Source organism: Bubalus kerabau, chromosome 11 (genome assembly GCF_029407905.1).
Source record: "Bubalus kerabau isolate K-KA32 ecotype Philippines breed swamp buffalo chromosome 11, PCC_UOA_SB_1v2, whole genome shotgun sequence".
NCBI lineage: Eukaryota > Metazoa > Chordata > Mammalia > Artiodactyla > Bovidae > Bubalus > Bubalus kerabau.
The window spans coordinates 106,853,393-106,870,930 of NC_073634.1; positions in this window are offsets into that span (position 1 = coordinate 106,853,393).

Consider the following 17,538-nt stretch of genomic DNA (forward strand, 5'->3'; position numbering starts at 1 on the left):
AAACTCACTGAACTCACTTGATCCACCAGATCCTCATCTGAGTGTTGTTGTTTAGTCACTCAGGTGTGTCTGACTCTGCAACCCCACGAACTGCAGCACGCCAGGCTTCCCTGTCCTTCACCATCTCTTGGAGCTTGCTCAAACTCATGTCCATTGAGTCGGTGACGCCATCCAACCATCTCATCCTGTCGTCCCCTTCTCCTCCTGCCTTCAATCTTTCCCAGCATCAAGGTCTTTTCTAATGAGTCACCTCTTCGCATCAGGTGGTCAAAGTATTGGAGCTTTGGTTTCAGCATCAGTCCTTCCAATGAATATTCAGGACTGATTTCCTTTAGGATGGACTGGTTGGGTCTCCTTGCAGTCCAAGGGACTCTCAAGAGTCTTCTCCAACACCACAGTTCAAAAGCATCAATTCTTCAGTGCTCAGCTTTCTTTATAGTCCAACTCTCAAATCCATACGTGACTACAGGAAAAACCATAGCCTTGACTAGATGGGCTTTTGTTGGCAAAGTAATGTCTCTGCTTTTTAATATGCTGTCTAAGTTGGTCATAGCTATTCCTCCAAGGAGCAAGCATCTTTTAATTTCATGGCTGAAGTCACCATCTGCAGTGATCTTGGAGTCCAAGAAACTAAAGTCTGTCATGGTTTCCATTGTTTACCCATCTATTTGCCATGAAGTGATGGGACCAGATGCCATGATCTTTGTTTTTTGAATGTTGAGTTTTAAGCCAGCTTTTTCACTCTCCTCTTTCACTTTCATCAAGAGGAACTTTAGTTCCTTTTTGCTTTCTGCCATAAGGGTAGTGTTATCTGCATATCTGAGGTTATTGATATTTCTCCCAGAAATCTTGATTCCAGCTTGTGCATCATCCAGCCCAGCATTTTACATGATGTACTCTGTATATAAGTTAAATAAGCAGGGAGACAATATACAGCCTTGACGTACTCCTTTCCCAACTTGGAACCAGTCTGTTGTTCCATGTCCAGTTCTAACTGTTGCTTCTTGACCTGCATACAGGTTTCTCTGGAGACAGGTAAGGTGATCTGATATGCCCATCTTTTTAAGTATTTTCCACAGTTTGTTGTGATCCACACAGTCAAAGGATTTAACACACTCAATAAAGCAGAAGTAGGTGTTTTTCTGGAATTCTCTTGCTTTTCCTATGGTCCAAGAGATGTTGGCAATTTGATCTTTGGTTCCTCTGCCTTTTCTAAACCGAGCCTGAACATCTGGAAGTTCTCTGTTCACATACTGTTGAAGCCTAACTTGGAGAATTTTGAACATTACTTTACTAGCATGTGAAATGAGTGCAATTGTGCAGTAGTTTGAAGGGGCTTCCCTGGTAGCTCAGCTGGTAAAGAATCCACCAGCAATGCAGGAGATCCTGGTTCGATTCCTGGGTCGGGAAGATCCACTGAAGAAGGAATAGGCTACTCACTCCAGTATTCTTGGGTTTCCCTGGTGACTCAGCTGGTAAAGAATCTGCCTGCAATGCAGGAGACCTGGGTTCGATCCCTGAGTCAGGAAGATCCCCTGGAGAAGGGAAAGGCTACCCACTCCAGTATTCTGGCCTGGAGGACTCCATGGACTGTATAGGCCATGGGGTCACAAAGAGTCGGACACGACTGAGCGACTTTCACTTTCACTTGAGCATTCTTTGGCACTACCTTTCTTTGGAACTGGAATGAAAACTGACCTTTTCCAGACCTGTGGTCACTGCTGAGTTTTCCAAATTTGCTGGCATATTGAGCGCAGCACTTTCATCTGAGCGTACACTCAAGAAAACTGGACATAGAGACACAGAGAGAGGTCTGCACACTCGTGTTCACAGCTGCGTTATTCACAGCAGCCAAAGGTGGAAGCGTCCCATATCCGCTGGCAGACAAAGGGTAAACGAGATGTGCTCTATCCAAACCACACGGTACTGCGCAACCTCAAAAAGGAAGGAAGTGATGACACAGGCTGCTGGATGAACCATAGGACGTCACGCAGAGTGAGATATGCCAGGCGCAAAAGGACAAGACCCATAGGGTTCCACCGATTTGAGTGTGATGGTTAATTTTATGTGTCTGCTTGACCGGCACAAGTGCCCTATAATTGGTCAAAGGTTATTCTGGGTTTTTCCATGATTTCTTTTTCCTTTGTCTGAGATTAGCCTTTAAATCAGTAGACTGAGTAATGCAGATTGCCCTCCCTGATGTAGTCAGGCCTCTTCCAACCAGGTGATGGTCTGAATAGAGCAAAAGTCTGACCCTCTGGACATGAGTTTGAGCAAACTCCAGGGGCTGGTGAAGGACCGGGAAGCCTGGTGTGCTGCCTTTCCTGTGTCGCAAAGAGATAAACACAATTGAGTGACTGAACGACCCAGAATAAGAGGGAATTCTTCCTGCCTGAAGGCCTTCAAACCGGGATATTGATCTTTTCTTTCCTTCAGAGTTCAGATGAAACCTTGGTTCCCCTGAGTCTCACTCATCCTGCCGACCTTGGGATTTACAGCCTCCATAAACACGTGAGTCAATTCCTCATAATAAGCCTCTTTGAAAATACACAGACACACCCCATTGATTCTGACTAACGCAACGAGGGCCCTAGAGAAGTCAAATCCACAGACAGACAGTAGGTGGAGGGCTGAGAGTGGGGAGAAGGCGTGTGTAGAGTGGACTGTAGCCGTTCTAATGGACTGTTGTTTGGTCATTCAGTTGTGTTCAACACTTTATGACCACGTGGACTGTAGCCTGTTAGACTCCTCTGTCCATGGGATTCTCCAGGAGAAAGTGCTGGAGAGGGTTGCCATTTCCTTCTCCAGGAGCTCTCCCTGACCCAGGGATCGAACCTGGGTCTCCTGCATTGCAGGCGGATTCTTTACCAACTGAGCCTCCAGGGAAGAGGTGGTGACTTTGGCACAACCACGTAAATGTGCTTAATGCCACGGAGCTGTGCGCTTAAACCAGGTTAGGATGGCAAATCTCACGTGCTGTATATTTTACGGCAAACACTGAACCGAGCAGCTCAGCTCTATGCAGAGAGGAACGTCATCCAGAGCCGCGGCCGCACACCGGAGACCGGGAAGTCTCTGCCACCAGAGTCACGGCGCTGGTTGACCCGTCAAAAGCTGGCAGCCAAGATAAGACGGCCTCCATGACCTTGCCCGCCAGCAGACGCCGAGAGATGGCCCGGCCTCCAGAAGCCTGAACGAGATTCGTGACCTGCATCCAACAGATGCTGTCAGTGTGCTCGTAAACTCGGGATTTGCCCGAGTCCACCTCTCTGTTGAGTCCTTGCCTGCTGGACCCGGCCCCCTGCACCAGCCTCTCCTTAAGCCTGCAGCTCAGCTGCGACCCTGGTGTCTCTCTCTCCCATCATCACAGGAATGCCCCGTGGGTCCCAGGCTCTTGGGAGCCAGTCCTCGTCACCCACAAGGCTGTATGCCCCTGTTGCTGGTGAGGAATCATCTCTCCAGGGGCAGAGATGAGAAGCCAGGGAACCAGCTGCCTCACCCAGGCATTCAGCACGCACGGGCAGCGGGCACCTCGGGGGAGCCAAGAAAACACACGCGTCCAGGTGCCCCGCCGGCTGCCTGCCCCTCCTGCTCCTCCTGTGCCGGGAGCCGGGCCAGGCTGTAGGTCCACGGGACTCACCGCCCTGAGCGCTATCACAAGGTCACCAGAGGGAGAGCTGCCAGGAGCTCCGAGGGGCCACGCCAAGGGGCCCCGGGCACCAGGTGGCGATCCTGGGAACCCACACACACTCCCCGTTGGGCACCGGCCCCGCGCTCCTGGCTCCGCTGGCCCCTCGCAGGTGCTGAGACCCCAGGTACAGACCCTGATAGCCGCAGGCGTCTGGCAGCAGACCCGGGGTGAAGCCTCCGGGGTGAAGTCTGGGGGCCCAAGGGTTCTGGCGGACAGAAGGAACGGCTTTATCACACCTTGGTCTACTGACCCCGGTGCACCTGAAGCATCTTCGGGAGAAAACAAGGAGCCGGGCCGCCCTAGACAGCAGCCAGGTGGTCAGGGGAGGGCGCCTGCCCACGTGAGTAGGCTCAGGTCTGCCCAAAGCCCCGCCCAGAGTTTCCAGGACGACCGGCAGGGTCCATGCGGCCAACAGCGCCACCTGGTGGCCAGTGGGTGAGCAGCAGGCAGCCTGCTCCTGCTCACCTCCAGCCAGACAGATGCAGGGACAGAGGGCGGTGGGGCTGAGGACCCTAGGCCTCTGGGCCCTGTGTCTATGGAGTCGGGTAAAGAGATGACCCCTGCCCTCACGGAGCCCCCAGGAGTATGGAGGTGGGAGCCACATGTCCCAGGGATCAAGGCCTCAGGCCAGGCCTCGGGGGGGACAGGTGGCTGGGGTCTGGGGTCCCCGGAGCAGCCCAGGGGTTGGGTCAGTGAGGAAGGCAAGGCACCAGCCCACCGGGGACCCCTCCATCCTGTCTGGTCAGCAGAGGCAGGGCCTCTGGCCAGGCTGGGCCAGGGCCAAGTGTGGACGTGATCTGGACACGAGCGCTGGTCCTCCTGCAGCCCGGAGCACGTCCCGTCCTGCGGCTCAGTGGGGCTGCCCACAGGGCCGGGGCAGACGGGCATGGCCCGGCCCAGCATGACCACGGAGCCCAGTTCTGGGGCCTCAGCCTCTTGTTCCCTGGGCCACAGGCCCCAGCAGGGACCCACAAGAGGGACTCTCACAGCCAGACCCCCCGAGGGGCCTGCCTGGCTGTCACCTGATCTCGGGTGAGGACACGGAGGTCACATCCTGCGGCAGACTCGGGACCTCGGCCCCAGAACAGGGCTCCGCGTGTCCCCTGAGACACAGCCCGGAACACCCAGTGGCCCATCCTCGTCCACCTGCCCAGGTACCCGCCGGGGACGCAGAGCGGGTGCGGTTGAAGCACCCGGGGCTCCCCCAAGCCCTTCCACTCTCTGCAGGAAGGGCGCCCTGCTGGGGGCCCTGGGTGCTCTCCTACGCCCGGCATCCTCGGGAGAGCCTGGCCACAGATGCTGGGGTGGGGTGGGGGGTGATGGTGGCCCCCAGGACCCTGCCGCCCGGCTGTTCCCGGCAGTTTGTCTCTCGGGGTGCCCCATCCCCAGGGCCTGTTCCACCCAAGACAGGGGCCCCCCCACCCTGGCCTCACCCTGGCCCCCCGGGGGAATTCTCAAAGTCCCCGCTGCCCAGGCCCTGACCCAGGGGTCAGCAGGCGCCCTACCCAGGGGACTTGTAAGGGTTCCCCGGGTACCAGGACTGAGAACCACTCCCTTCTCTGTGCTTCGTTCTTTTTGACTGGGACCCGGGAACACTCAAGCCAACCACGGTTCATGGAGGTGGAGGCCCTGAGCACAATAGGCCTCAGCCCGGGGAAGCAGGGGGCATGCGGGGGAGACCCCTGCCCGTTTTACAGAGAGGAAGCCTGCGGCTGCAGAGGGACCCAACCAAAGTCTGCAGGGCAGAGCCTCGGGCCTGGGGTCACCGTGGCCCGGGTGGCCTGCTGGGTGGAGGGGCAGAGCGGTCCTCACCCCCAGCCCTGGGCTCAGTGCTGGGGTAGAGTCACCCTAACTTGGGGGTTAATTTAGGGGGACAGTTTGCCCCCAGGGCTGACCGCCCCAGAGAGCTGGCTGTTCCCCAGTGTCCCCACTGCCCCATGCCCTCCCTGGGCTGGGAGGGCCAGTCCAGTGGGCTTGCTGGCGAGCTGCCCGGCCTGGTCACCAGCACAGGGCCCACCCTGAGCCCTGGCCGCCCCCTCCTCAGAGCGGGGCAGCCCCCCAGGAGGATCTCAGGCCACACGGATGGGCAGGGGGTGGGCATGAAGGGCCACCCAGATGGCTGGTATGGGTCCCCTACCCCCACCCGCCCAGGGTCCTGCCAGTCTGCTTTTGCAGGTGGGAGGCTGTCAGGGGGAACTCCCTGCAGCCCAGCCTTGCCCAGCAGAGGGCAGCTGCGGCCCGGGCTCTGGGGGCAGGGCTGCAGGGGTGGCCGGAGGGCACTCAGGCAGTGGGACCACTTCTATAAAACGGAGCACACGTGCCTGCCCCCAGGGTGGGGCAGGGGAGAGCACACCCTCCTCCACGCCTGCTCCCTGGTGGGAAGCCCACAGAGCCCCACACTCCTGCCTGCAGCCCCGCCGTATTTGTACATCAGGACGCACTTGTCATACGTGAGCTAAAAAGAGCGGCTCCTAAGGCTCCATGTGGGTTGTGACGGGCGTGCTCTGCCGGATCCGCCCCACCCTGCCCGTGTGGTGCCCTCCTTGCCATGGGTGGCCGTGCAGAGCTCTGGGGGGCCTGGCCCCCCACCCCATCACTGCTGCTCTGGGCCTCAGTCCCCTCGTCTGACAGAGGGGGAGAACTTCAACTCTGACATTAAGTGAATGATGCCACTGTGTTACTCAAGTGACAGTCCGGACCCCTGGCCAGGCGGCCCCCCACACCGCCACCCTGCCCCCGCCCTGAGCCTGCACAGGGCCCGGCCATGGCAGGAAGGCGGGCTCAGAGGAGCGTTTCCGCCCAGGCCGGGCCGGCGAGTGCAGACCCTGATAAGAGCGCACATGGCTGGCTGCACGTCCGCCTTTTGTCCCCAGCTCCGGTCAGCCCTTCCTGCCAGGGTGAGAAGCCTGAGTGCCTGGCGATGGCCTCCCTCCCCTCCACCTCCTCTCGGTCCCTGGCTCCGTGGTCCAGGGTCTGGGGGAGTTTGAGGCCCCCGGGGCCAGGGGCCCCAGGACCAGCCGGGAATCTGAACTGAGCTGACCAGGCTTCCTTCCTGCCGGGTCCCCTCCAGGCCCCGTGCTCTGCTGGCTCAGCTCCGGGCGGTGGGGAAGCGGGGAGCAGTCCGCCAGGGCAGCTGCGGGGGCCTGGGCGGGCTCAGGCCCCCTCGGGGGCAGACCCCGCCCACTCCTGTGCCTGAGGCCCCAGGGAAGTGTGGGCCCGGCTCAGCCTGGCTCCGAACCGGCCCTGTCCTAAAGCAACCCGACGTCAGGCAGAGAGGGGGCTGTCACCACACCCCCAGGGGCCCGCACGCTCAGGGGTTTCCGTCCTACAGAGAGCTGGCGAGCTGAGCTAAGGAGGGCTGCACTGGCCCCCGCAGGGGCCTCTCCCAGCCCCTGGACCCCAGAGGCTGCCCTTGGCTGAGGACCGCACGCCCCAGTCTAAGGGGGGTGGTGGGTGACCGGGAAGGCTAGGCCCCGTGTCTGTTTCCGGAACAGAGAGTCGGACCCCTTGGGGCTGCCTCCCCAGCGGCCCCTGGCAGCCCCCTAAGACGCGACCCCCTGCCTCGTGGGGTTGGTAGCAGGGCCTGGTGGGCAGATCCTCAGCGACCTGCTCAGGAAGCACTCGGATCTGGGGCATCTCTGCTTCTCTTATAAGGGCTTTCTTGAGGCATGCTTGACAGACCGCTCAGTGAACCCAGTCCAAGCACACAATTCAGTGAGTTTGGATATATTTTGTTAATTCTTTAGCAGCTTCCCGGGTGGGTCGGTGGTAAGGAATCTGCCTGCCGGTCCAGGAGACTCGGGTTCAATCCCCGGGGTCGGGAAGATTCCCTGGAGGAGGGCATGGCAACCCACTCCCATATTCTTGCCTGGAGGATCCCATAGACAGGGGAGCCTGGCGGGCTACTGTCCCCGGGATCGCCAAGAGCCGGAGACGACCGAGCCCGAGTGCAGTGACACATATGGACCAGAGCTCCGCCACGTCCGCCGTTCTCAGGAGCACAGTCCGGCGGGGCGGGTCACGTTCAGTCTGTGCAGCCACCACCCCGTCTGCTCCCAGAAACTTTTCACCCTCCCAACAATCGCCCCCTTCCCGTCCCCACCACTGGGTTTCGGTCTGAACAGATGTGCCCGTGTGGGGCATTTCCCACAGATGGAATCACACCACTCTTGTCCTTCTAAGCCTTCACACAGTGTCAGCTTCCCAAGGCTTGTCCGTGTGGTCACGGTGTCCACTTCATCCCTCGCTGGCTGAACACCGTTCCGCTGAACGGCCGGACCGTGGGTGTCATCCACCCACCACTTGTCAGCGGCCGGACACCTGGGTTGTTCCCCGCTTTCGGTTTTTGTGAAGATTAATACTGATGGCCTGTTCTCAGCTTCTTTGTGTATCGTCTCGGAGGAGGATGGCTGGAGGGAATTCTATGCTTGCTTTCTGAGCCGCAACAGGCTCCTTCTTCAAAAATGCATTTGCTCTGGACTGTGGGCCACTCAGCCCCAGGCAGGGATGGCATGCATCCACTCACCACTCATGCCATCTCTGAAGCCTCGAGCTGAGCTCTGGGCACTGCTGTGTGCTTTCAGGGTGGCAGGTGCCAGCTGAGGGCATGGTGACCACGCGGGGGGCGGGTGTGGGCGCGTCAAGGGATGAGTGGCCGCTTGGCCCGTGGTAATGGGCATCACAGCCGCCAAAACTGTGAATTCGTCCACATAAACCATGTGAGTCTCAGAGGGAGTTTAGGGCTGTGAGGCTCCCACGTGAGTCCACGTGATGGACACACATCTTGACACCTTGTCCAAACCCAGGGAACACACCACACCCAGAGGTGTGTTCTTGGTGGGCCGCACAGTGGGCTCCGGGCGGTGGTCGGTGTCAGCGTGCCCCTGTAACGAGCGCATTGTCGGGGGCTGTGGGTGGGGGGTGGCTGCACTCAAGGAGGGGCCTGTGGGAATTCTCCAGACCTTCGCCCCAGTGTTGCCGGGAACACACAGCTGTGCTAAAGACAATCCACCTTCACCAGTGCGCCTCTTCCTGGGGGTCGCGAAGTCACTAAGACTGGGCAGAGCTGACCTCAAGGCTGCACGGACCCGGGGCGCCCTCCGCCGTGAGTGGCAGGGGCTGTGGCAGGCACCCGCTCCAGCGCCCCCAACCCCAACCCCAGGTGCTGAGACGAGCCGGAGTTGCAGCGGTTTCTCTTTCATGCTTTTGGGAATCTAATCCAACCAGCTCTTTCCAAACGAGTGCTTACCACTTCATGGGCTGGACGACACACACACAGATTGATTTTCATTTTAGAATCACAAAATGCAGCATAAATAAGCAGTCCTGGCCCAGAGGGCCCTTCCTGTCCTGCCCCAGCCACAGGCCTCTGGAGAAGTCACATCCTCCCGGCTCCAGGGCGTGGCGGGCGGAGGAGGGGGCAGGAGGTGGTGGCGGGGGGAGGTGGGGGGTGCAGTCCCTCTGTCCCTCCGCAGCTCAGCCCATAGGCTCCAGGGATCAAGCCTGAGAGGGAGGTGGCTCTTTGGCTTTTGGATGTCATTCCTTTAAACAGTGGGGCGGCCAAGTGGGAAGAGGGGTTGGGGCACCTGTGCCTCCTGAGTCAGACCCAACAAACCATCAGAGGCAGCATTCCGGAATGTCTGAGGGCATTCCGGAGCCCTCTGCGCTTTGCCCCATGAACCCAGCGGGCCCTGGAGCTGGGACTCGTGCGTGGAGGGTGGAGGCGGGCATAACTCCCCGAAGCCTGGGTGGGACTGGGCCCTGGGTGGGCAATGGCCACCTGCTCCCACCTCCTGAGTCCTCCACCAGCCTAGCCCCGTGGGCAGCTGTCCACGGCCACCCACCCTGAGACAGCAGGTCCTTGGGGCGCCCTTCCACCCCAGGGAGGGAGGCCTGGGCCTCAAGCGGAGCTGCCTCCATCCTCTCCCAGGGATCTGGTGACCGCCTGGCCTGCGGCCTGAGCTCGGCATTTCCGGCCATTGTCCAGAGCCGGGTTGGCTTGGGAAGCTGCGATCCCCAGGCGGGCCTGGCAGTGCTGGGGAGGGGGCCGGCGGGGGAGGGGTTGGGGACATACATCCTGTCTGAGAGTCCGGCTGGCGTCATCTGGGCCAGGACGGTGGCTGGGGCAGAGGAGCCAGGACTCTAGTGGGGTGCCTCTCGCACCTAGGTGCCTGCCGGGCCCGGGGAGGGGTCTGCCCCACGCCCCCTCCCTCCCCAGGAAAGGGCGCAGGGTCCCCTTCACGGCCAGTGGAGAGGCATTGCTACCCCAGCGCAGGGCGTCGGTGGGGACTCAGAGGGTCAGGATGCCCAGAGCACTGCTCACCTGGGCCCCTGGGCCCCTGGACCCTGTGTCCTAACCCCAGTTCTGCCATGCCAGGCGGCCTCCGGGGGCCTCAGCACGCTCCTGGGGCAGTGGGGCCAAGCAGGAAACCTGCTTTAGCTGAGGAGTCCTGAGTGATCATTGCCATGGAGAACACTGGGGCTTGGAGAAGACCTTGGACCCCCGGGGGTGGGTGCTGAACATGCGCCCCCAGATCAGACCCCAGCACTGCTTTGCTCCCCAAGCTGGTGGGAGCCCTGCCTTCCTGATTCTGGTCCTGTGTCCCCGAACTGGGGGCCAGGGCAGCAAGAATGGGGCCAGGCTGGGCCTGCAGGAGCTTCCCAGGCACCGAGGTGACTGCTGGGGACCCCCTGTGACTCCCAGGGGCTCCAGTGGCTGAGTCCAGCCCACCCGCAGAGCACAGGCCCCCGTGGAGTCTGACGTTGACTCCCAGCTAGCGGGCGGCCAGGAGGGAATGGCCCGCAGGCCCATCAGCTGAGGAACAGATAACACATGTCCATCCATACAATGGAACGTCATGCAGCCATAGAAAGGCACGAAGCGCCAACTCCGGGGGCAACATGCGTGAACCTCAAACACTGCTGAGTGCAGGAAGCCACGCACACGAGCCCCCGCGTCGTAGGACTGCAGCTGTAGGAAACGTCCAGGCAAATCCAGAGGGACGGGAAGCAGACGGGCGGTTGTGCAGGGCCTGGAGGCGGGGGGCATATGGTCGGGGAATAGACGGCAGGAGGAGGCAGGCTGCTTTAGGGTGCTGAAAATATTCTAAAATCGAAGGTGGTGATGGTCACTCTGCTCGGCATCTGTGGAATTGCACACTTGGAGTGGCTGGCTTATGGGGCATGCGAATTACATCTCACTACAGCTGTTCTCTTTCAGAATTTTTTCTGAAAGAGATGGGAATACCAGACCACCTGACCTGCCTCTTGAGAAACCTATATGCAGGTCAGGAAGCAACAGTTAGAACTGGACATGGAACAACAGACTGGTTCCAAATAGGAAAAGGAGCACGTCAAGGCTGTATATTGTCACCCTGCTTATTTAACTTATATGCAGAATACATTATGAGAAACGCTGGGCTGAAAGAAGCACAAGCTGGAATCAAGATTGCCGAGAGAAATATCAATAACCTCAGATAAGCAGATGACACCACCCTTATGGCAGAAAGTGAAGAGGAACTAAAAAGCCTCTTGATGAATGTGAAAGAGGAGAGTGAAAAAGTTGGCTTAAAGCTCAACATTCAGAAAACTAAGTCATGGGGAATAGATGGGGAAACAGTGTCAGACTTTATTTTGGGGGGCTCCAAAATCACTGCAGATGGTGATTGCAGCCGTGAAATTAAAGGACGCTTACTCCTTGGAAGGAAAGCTATGACTAACCTAGATAGCATATTCAAAAGCAGAGACATTACTTTGCCAAAAAAGGTCCGTCTAGTCAAGGCTATGGTTTTTCCAGTGGTCATGTATGGACGTGAGAGTTGGACTGTGAAGAAATCTGAGCGCCGAAGAATTGATGCTTTTGAACTGTGGTGTTGGAGAAGACTCTTGAGAGTCCCTTGGACTGCAAGGAGGTCCAACCAGTCCATCCTAAAGGAGATCAGCCCTGGGTGTTCTTTGGAAGGACTGATGCTGAAGCTGAAACTCCAATACTTTGGCCACCTCATGCGAAGAGTTGACACTGGAAAAGAGTCTGATGCTGGGAGGGATTGGGGGCAGAAGGAGAAGGGGACGACAGAGGATGAGATGGCTGGATGGCATCACTGACTTGATGGACATGGGTTTGGGTGGACTCTGGGAACTGGTGATGGACAGGGAGGCCTGGCATGCTGCGATTCATGGGGTTGCAAAGAGTCGGACACGACTGAGCAACTGAACTGAACTGAATAGCTATTCTGTTATAAAAAGAAACCACTGGCTGGCCCTTGGTTCTTGCTGAGCCCCGGCCCGGCCTGGAGCTCTGGCTAAGGCCACACGGCTCTCAGGACAGAGTCTGCTTGCTTGGAGTAGAGTTACCTGCCACGGGCAGGGGCCAGGGGAGCTGCTCTCATCCCCTGGGCCTGGTGAGGTGCTTTGTCCACGCACCCGTGGGCCTCTCCAGCCACCTGCAGCCCCACTGGGACGGCTGAGCTGCCCCACTCCCACGTCCCACGGTCCCCGGGCCAGACCCTGCTCCTCTCCAGGCCTCAGGTTACCCAGATGGTCCCTAAGACCCCAGGAGCCCTGCACCCAGAGACCGAAGCGGGCTGTACGTCCCCTCCCCCAGCACGGGGCATCTTCTCACCAGGAAAGAACCGAGACTAAATTTACGCCTGGGCCCGTGCACTGCAGGGGAGAGGTCAGGCGGCCCCCACCCAGCCCCTGACGCAGTTCCCCTTCCCCTCTGGAGGGGGTTTCTATTGTTCTCGGGGCCTGGCCCCCAATCTCCCCTGCACACTCACTTCCTGTTTCCTGGCCGAGAGGAAACAGAGATTTCTGGCCTGCCCGGGTAGCAGAGCTGGCCCCCCCACCCCTCAGCCTTCTCTGTGAAGCTAGTGGTGAAGGATCTGCCTGCTAATTGCAAGAGATGTGCATTTTTAGGGATATTAAACCCAAATGCTCACAGGCAGCTTGGGGCCAAACAGCATGGACCGTGGAGGCTGGAGGGACCTCAGGGCTGCCCATGGGGGTCTGCACGTGGGGGGCACAGGCCCCTTTGAGAACCCAGTGGACGCTGTGGGCTGCTGCACCCCTCCCCCGGAAAGGGCTCAGGCACAACTGTCCACCGTGACAGCGTTTCGAGGTCCCCAGATTCCCCCCGGAGGGCTCCCCAGGCCCTGCTCTGACAAGTGGGGAAAGTGAGGTAAGGCAGCTTCTGGCCTCTAATGTCCCAGACCTTCCCGGAGCCTGTGGCTGCCCTGTGGAAACGGCAAACTCTCCCGGTGACACGGTCTCCCTGGGGAGGGGAATCCTGCCTCCCCCAGCCCCTCTGCCCCAGACAGCTGGGATGACATTGCGCCCGAGGCCTGCCCCGTGTGGAGGCCTGGGGAGGGCTGAAGCTCCTGGTTCAAGGTCAATCTTGCCGGTTGACGGTCTTTGCCATCCTGAGGGGCCCTTACTCCTGCACAGATGGGGTCAGCCCTGCAGGGTGGGCGAGACAGCCCACCAGAGCCATGTGTCCTCGGCGCGGCCCCGACAGGCCCAGGGTTCTGCTCACCGCTCTGCTCCCTGAAGGCCTCGGAGAGCCTGGCGCCCAGCGCTCCCGGAGAGGGCCGGGCAGGGAGGGGACGGCACGGCCCAGACCCAGGTGCTGAGCTGTAACCCACCTCCACTGACCTGCCCCCCCACCCCCAGCACACACATCGGTTCTCTGGAACTTCCCTTTCTGTTGTCCTGGGAGATAAAGTGTTTTTCCCCCAGGTTAACAGCCGCTCTATCCATCAGGCTTGGCAAACTGCAGCCTGATTGTGAGTGGGGCTTCTGTCCAGGGCTCCAGGCAGGGCGCTCAAGCCCCCTTTCCTCAACCCCTAATGGTGGGGGTAGGGAGCCCTGTGGGGCTGGGGCAGCCTGGGCTCCAGGCAGAGCTGGGCCCTGGGACGTGTCTGGGCCGTGGGCTGAGGGCCGAGGACCTGCGGGTTAGGGCCCAGCCGCAGCGCCAGGTGGGGGTCAGGCTCTATCCCAGGATCCCCCTGCTCAGTGAGCCTCCTGCAGGGGTCAGCCGCGACCACCACTGCCCAGCTTCCAGGTGGGATCCAGAGCCCACCCCCTGGCCACAGTCAGCACCGTGACCCCCACCTGGCCAACAGCTCTAGAGACAAGCATTTCCTGGTGGCCCCTGGGAGCTTGGAACGTGCCGCACACCCACCCTAGGGGACCCCCACGCTCACTGCCCGAGTGGTCTCTCCTCTCTCCACTGCCCAGACCATTGCCGCCTGCACTTCACAGACTGCTCAGCAAAGCAGAGGCCTGGACCCCAGCTCCCTTGAAGCTGCCCTGCCTGCTCCCCGGGTGCCCCCTGCCCAGCTCTCACCCCACTCCCCTATGATATGAGTCCTTCCCCAGGGAGGAAATCTGTTGTTCAAAAAACGAGACTGCCTTCACCTTCCTATATTAAAGAAATAACAGCACAGAGATACTCCTGCACCTTCATCAGAATGGCTAAGACATAACAGGGAACAGCACCAACTGCTGACGAGGCTGTGGGGAGGCTGGGGCGCTCCCGCACGGCGGGTGGGGGTGGCCTGGAGACATGTCAGGCAGGGGTTGCTTTCATGCCTGTCCTGCAACCAGGGACTGCCCAAGGAAGTATGGTGACCAGGACAGGGCACAGTCCCTGGGGACCCACCAGGAACCGAGGTCGGGGTTGGGGGGCAGGACATGAGCAGCAGAAAGGCCGTGATGGCTGTGTGAGGAGTCCCCAGTGAGGAAGACCACGGAGCAGCAAGGAGAAGGGACCAAGCGTGCCCCGAGGGTCTCCCGCTGCCCAGGCAGCCCTGGGCTCTGCGTTCAGAGCTTCTCTTTCGTGCCGGCCGAGCCTAGGGGATCACCTCCCCTTGGCAAACTGCAGCTGCATCAGCTCAAGGGTTAGACGTGAGCACTGCACACAGTGCCAGGCAGTGGGCACATCTAAGAGGTGTGAAGCAGGAGTCATTGGGGGCCTGGGTGGAGCTGAAGACCCCCAGCTGCCGGACAGACCCCCGATCTCCCCGTGGGACCTCCCGTTCCCTCTGGGACTCAATCCAACTCTGTACACAACTCCCTGGGCCTAGGGGAACGCGAGCTCCCTTCCAGTCCTGCCGGAGACAGGTCACTGGACCAGGCGCACGTGTCCCTGAATGAAGGGTCAGCTGCATCTGGCGGGAGTCTGGCTGACAGAGCCATCCTGTCCCCGAGGCCAGGGGCCACCGCGGGGGGTAAACAGGAAGCCCTGCTCTCCCCTGCCCCGTGCTCCGGTCCTCCCCTCCCTAGCTCACACGCTGCGCCCAGCGCCCCTCGAGCCGCCCCAGATGCCCGTGCGGGCCTCTGCCGGGGGCTCGGTCCGTCTTCTCCTGAGCCTGCCGAGGCCAGAAGCCTGGCATCGAGGGCTCCTGGGAGGGTCCCAGGAGGCCTGGGAGGCCCTGGCCACCCCCGCCACGCCCCTGGCCTGACCGGTGCACTCTGGGAAGGTAAGAAGGCCCAACTCAGTCCATCACCCCCAGGATGCCTGCAGGCAGGCTGGGAGGCCGCTGGACCATCGTGCCTACGGACCAGGGAGCGGACGGGGAAACTGAGGCCAGTGTGGGCGGAGGCTCCGGACATGGGAGCCAAAGCTGGGACTGGAATGCCAGCTTTCCGACCGCACTGGGGCTCTGCCCTGGGCCCCGGTGTCCGGGCCGCCCGGTAGTGAGGGACCGACCCCAGCAGACGATCACCTCTGTGCCGCCCTCGGGGTGGCACCAACTCCTTCCCCAGCTGATCCCGCTGTGGTGGTGTGCTCGCCAACCCTGGAGAGACGCCATGGGGGGCAGGCAGGGGCCTCCTTGAGGATGGGGTGGTCCTGGCCCGACCCAGGTGGAGTCGCCTAGACTGCAACACAGAGTGAGCTCCCCGCATCCCAGCACATGGGAGGGGCACCCACGGGGCAGGAGGCACCCCGACCCCCCTGCAGGTCCCCAGGACCCTCCTGGAGTCCGACGGGGTATTGGCCAGCGCAGTCCTAGCCCTCTGCTTGTACTCAGCCCACCCTCCATGCAGGCTCTGCCAGTCCTCGACCTGCTCGGGGCAGGCCAGGACCTTAGCCCATCTCCAGCATCTGCCTCTGAGGCTCCAGGACCTGAGACTGGGGGGTGCGGAGGGGTTGAGGCCACAGGCCGGGCCGGGCTGGCTGCCATGCGGGGCCCTGGAGGAGCGGCAGCAGGGCAGAGCTGGTGAGGAGGGGGGCCCAGAGCAGTGGGGGTCCCAGAACCAGTGGTCTGGGAAGACTGGGGCACAGAGGACCCCCCCACCGCCTGTAATTCCATCTTTCAACCCATCATTCAGCAGCAGGGCAGAGCTGGTGAGGAGGGGGCCCGAGAAGTGGGGGTCCCAGAACCAGTGGTCTGGGGAGACTGGGGCACAGAGGACCCCCCACCGCCTGTAATTCCACCTTTCAACCCACCATTCAGTCTGTGTGCTCTGGGCGCCCTTCCAGAAAATTCCCTAATCTTCCCCATGTTTTAGACGGAGGGGGGCCCATCAACTATTTCACAAGTTGGCTAATTAGCTGCTCACAACCTCAGCCCAGCCCATTCCCTGGCAGGACTAGATCTGCCCCCTGAGGTGGGGGCACAGGAGGAACTGGGGGGCCCTGCTCACCTAGGGTGAGTCTCTTTCCCCCTTGTGCCTCAGTCTTCCCATCCTTACATGGAAGGGGCCGAGCCCAGCTGGCCCTGACACCCACTGTTTCTCCCACCCAAGGGCACGAGCTGACCCCCTGGGCCTAGGGCAGGGTCAGCGTTAGGGTCTGGGCCACCTTCTGGGTGTGGGCAAAGCCCAACTTGGCCCCTAGTACACTCAGCAGGACACACAGCCCTCCTGGGCAGCTGGGCCCTTGGGTGAAAGAGCCAGGAAGCAAAGGCAGGCCACGGGGGACTGGCAGGGAAGAGGTGGGGGGTGAGCCCCCCAGACGCCGTCCGGCAATGCTTAAGGGCCAGCCACCTCCTCTGCAGTCACAGCCACCCCTCTGGCTGGCACCTCACCTGACCCCCTGGAACAGCTGGGGAAACTGAGGCCAGGAGAAGCAAAGGTCCTGTGCTGACCACAGCCTCGCCTACAGGACACCCTCCCAGGGGGGCGGGGAGAGAGCAGTCCGGGCTGACCGCCAAGACCCCCCGCCCCCCGCCCCCAGCAAGGGTGGGCAGGTTCCCTCCTGCTCTCAGCGCTCTGGGGGGAATTTCCCGAGCTGCCCCAGCTCCCTTCTTGGCCGGGACATTGAGCTGGGTGGGGTGGAGGGAGGGAGGGCTGAGCAGAGGTGCTCAAGGCCAGAGAAATGAGGGTGTTCAGACTGGGTGGGTGAAGGCTGAGCCCCGAGGATGGCGGGCTGGGGGCCTGCTCACCCAGGGCCCTCAGCCAGGCGTGTCCAGCTGTGTCCTTGGTCACTGCCCAGCTCCCCTGCGGCACCCACCCAGCCAGCAACACAGCCACTGGGGCACTGCTGGGAGGAGGGAACGGAGGGTCCGGCCTGAGCTGGAGCACCTGGAGCGCCCGCGGGAGCACCCTCTGTGGCCACCCAGGCTCCTGCCCTTTCCCCCACAATGCCCTCCCTAGCCTCAGGAGCCCGAGGGGCCAGAGAACACCTCTTGTCCTCCCCTAGCAAGGGCCCCGGAAGTGGGACCGGGGGCTCTCGCCCCTGGAGCAAGGAGCTCGCCACCCCATTGCTAGAGAAGGCCCTGGGCTGATGTCTGCCCTCCCTGCCTCTCCCCTGACCACGGCCACTCAGGGCACCAGGAACCCAGGGAACAGGCTGTTCTCAAACCCCCAGCTCCCTCACCCACCCCCCACCCGCCCTGGCTGCT